This window comes from Monopterus albus, unplaced genomic scaffold (assembly GCF_001952655.1).
Source record: "Monopterus albus unplaced genomic scaffold, M_albus_1.0 scaffold583.1, whole genome shotgun sequence".
Taxonomy (NCBI): Eukaryota; Metazoa; Chordata; class Actinopteri; order Synbranchiformes; family Synbranchidae; genus Monopterus; species Monopterus albus.
Window position 1 is genome coordinate 67611 of NW_018128463.1, and position 3239 is coordinate 70849.

The following is a 3239-nucleotide window of genomic DNA, read 5'->3' on the forward strand; positions in this document are numbered from 1 at the left end:
TTTTGTGGTTCTGTAGTCCCAAAAATAGTATTATTTCACTTCCAATTGTTTAAAAGACCAAGCATATTTTGTATTGCACTTAACATAAAAAACAAAATGATCAAACTGAGGCCCCGTCTACATGGAAATGCAAAAACGCATACTTCTGTTAAAACGATTTCTGTAAAGATGGAGTCGTTTCATGAAGTATTTGCGTCAACACGAAAATGGTGAAAACGAATAAAACGATGTTGGAGCATGCGCATTAACCTTGCCGTGACGTATGTTGTTGTCCCCAATAGTAGCAAAGAAGCAGAAGATTTTGTTTAGTAAAGCTAATAAGCTCAGTAGCTTCTTGCAAGCATGTAGTCCAACATTGTCGCGGTTATGTAAAGTAGCGGTGTCTGACTCGGGGCGAGTGTGACCGGTGGACTTCTGCTTTGTCTTTGTGTTGTGAGGGACCCATGCTACACCAGCACTGTGTTTGGAGACGAGCTCCGTTTATTTCCTCTTCCCAGCGGATCGTATAAAGGGAAGAAGGTATGACACAACACATATGTGGAGGTGTAGAGACGGGAGGGGGTGGGCTGAGTGTGAGTGGTGGTGTGTGTGTGTGTTGTGCAGAGGTGCAACACAGATGGCATGAAAGTGGGACCAGAGGAAGAGACGTTGCCTCAGGGAGGAAGCTGGGAGCCTGCACTGGAGAAGCCAGAGGGGTCGCAGACCAGCTGGCTAGTGGCACAGCAGCAGAGGGATCGACGGTGGGATTCGGCGATCCCTCACTCTCGAAAGCAGCGGTGTAGATGCGAGGCTGGAGCATCTGGGACCAGGAGGGTCCTGTGATGGGGTCCCGAGTGCAAAAGGACAGTAGGCTAGCCGGGAGGCTGTGTAAACAACACTGACGGCTTCCGGCAGAAGAAGGTGTGTGTGCGAGTGTGTGTCAGGGTGTGTCAGGGCTGGGGAATTAATTTTACATTATTTATTAAATAAAACATGTTAAACCTGTGCTGCTGTCGGTGTCGTGGTGTGCTGGGAACAACCCCCAAATGACAAGTCGGTCACAACATATTTATACAATAACTGCGGGACAAACGGACAACAAACTAGGCGGGGCTGGAGGTCGCAACCCAACATAAAACACATGCAGGACACTTGGGCTCTGGATGTCAGGTATAAACAAATGCTATTCAAACCAAATAAACAGCTTTGTGTAATTATCATCACGTTGCCGTGTGGACGGGGCCTGAATGAGAGACCATCTTGGTACTTACCCTCTCGAACACACAGAGCACTGCTCAGACTGCTTGGTGTGGAAACTGGACAATCTGTGTTCAAAAGGGTTTATGTGATACATTTTGTTATTATACAATCATTAAATATGCACAAATTTAGTAAATCCTTGCAAAATCCAAACAAGACAAAAAATGATTGTCATGCATTAGTACATAAATTACAGTAAAATGTTACAATTCTTATCTGTATCTCAATTTGACCACATGTTTTTATTGTGTGCCATGCCAATTACTTCAGTACCTGTGCTCATATGGGAAAGCCCCTTTCTTTTTAATTGACTCTGTAAAGTTTCAGGCTCTAAAGAATTCTCCATCTCCACCTCTCCAGTACCAAGGGATGATGCACACAAGTTCATCAAAGCATTTAAATAGATATGATAAACAATTTTGAAGTTATTTTGAACAGATTTGGTGATGTGCTAACACTTTGTTGCTAAGACAACTTGCCTGGAGCCGCATGCACTGATGCTGCAGAGTGAGGAGACCCAGCATCCAAGTCTTCATCTGCCTCTGAATAGATAAACTCATTACCATTAAGCATGCCAAATATAAGAAAAACACACCAAAAAATTACCACCAGTTACAGCCACTAACATTAGTCATTAAGTTACCAGCGAACTGCAAACATTGATGGTAAATGATAATGACCTAATGACAAGAAAAATGTTGTTCACAAAGCATTAACTACTGTACTGTGCTAACAGTATTGCTAAAAGTTTAGCTAGAAACGTGTATTACAAACAAAATGTGCTCAGCACCTTACATATCATACGAGACGTAACATTAACAAATATTACCATTGGGACTCGGCTTCTGCATTAAATGCTTCGGTGGGTACCGTGGGTTTCGCTTCTTCCGTCGCGAATACATTCCTTCTTCCTCAGAGATGGGCAAGTCTTGCTGGGAATCACGGTCGCACAGCACCTGACGGTCAAGCGGAACAATAGTTTGCCACCTAAAGCATGACTGAATTTCGATTGCTGGTCCAGTATAACGTTCTTATTTTTTCGCATATTCTCAAACAGAGGGGTCTATGCTATACTTAGATTGTTAATAATTTTCAGCTTAGGTAAAATTTACAAATATTACCGCTGGGATATGGAAAGGAGGAGGTATCAGTTAGCCAATCACTAGGGCCGAAGGCAGAACTATAATTACAGATGAAATGATTAAAATATGGCAAGAACGCTGGAATACAAATGACACAGAGACACCTGTATAAAATTCAAGAAGACGTGGGTCAAAGACGAACATGGAGCGGGGATAGAAAGGAAGAGACACTATTAACACGTTTGCGAATAAGACGCACGTGACTAAACCAATCTTTACATAAAATTGGAAAACATCCAAATGGAACAGTTCAGTAGGTGGCGGTAATGCACCTTTTACACTTGGTTGCCACCCGCTAATAGACCCATCAGAAGAAGAAGGAGATACAGCAGGAGGTGACTTCCGGTTTACCTTAACCACCTGAGAGCTGAGAGCGAAGGCATGCGAAACCGAGTAAGGCTAGAAAAAAAGATTTTCACATTGTGCAAAAGAAGAACATCCACGGTTGTGAAATGGCTTATGAAGAGAGGGCTTCTGAAAAAGAAAAGAAAGTGTAAATTATGTAAAAACAAAATGAAATTAAAAGCAAACGCCGGAATCGACACATTGGAATGGTAAGTAGAAAACCACATACTGTATGTTGATGCATTTCATAAAAGACAAATCTTTAAAACTCTGCATACACTAATTGGTAGCCTATTTAGGTGACAGTGACATTAACTTCAAATTGGGTAGTTTCAACAACATTAACGTCACGGCCTCTGGGCCCGGCCAGGCAAAGTCAGCTAAGGCTAACTTGTACTTAGCAGACGACAAATGTGTGTGTTTTTTATTTATTTATTTATTTATTTATTTGTTTGTTTGTTTTTATTTTATTGTTTTTTTTTACAAATGCGTTTTTACGATTCCAATGTGTTC

General features: G+C 41.8%; 1 long non-coding RNA gene across 1 annotated transcript; it reads right to left on the minus strand.

Moving 5' to 3' along the window:
• Positions 1–1636: 1636 nt before the first annotated feature.
• On the minus strand, positions 1637–3146 carry LOC109953221 (uncharacterized). The gene is made up of 3 exons (XR_002273866.1): positions 2361–3146; positions 2069–2195; positions 1637–1781 (listed from the first exon to the last, which is right to left on the minus strand). It is a non-coding gene; the product is annotated as an uncharacterized LOC109953221 (long non-coding RNA).
• Positions 3147–3239: the final 93 nt, after the last annotated feature.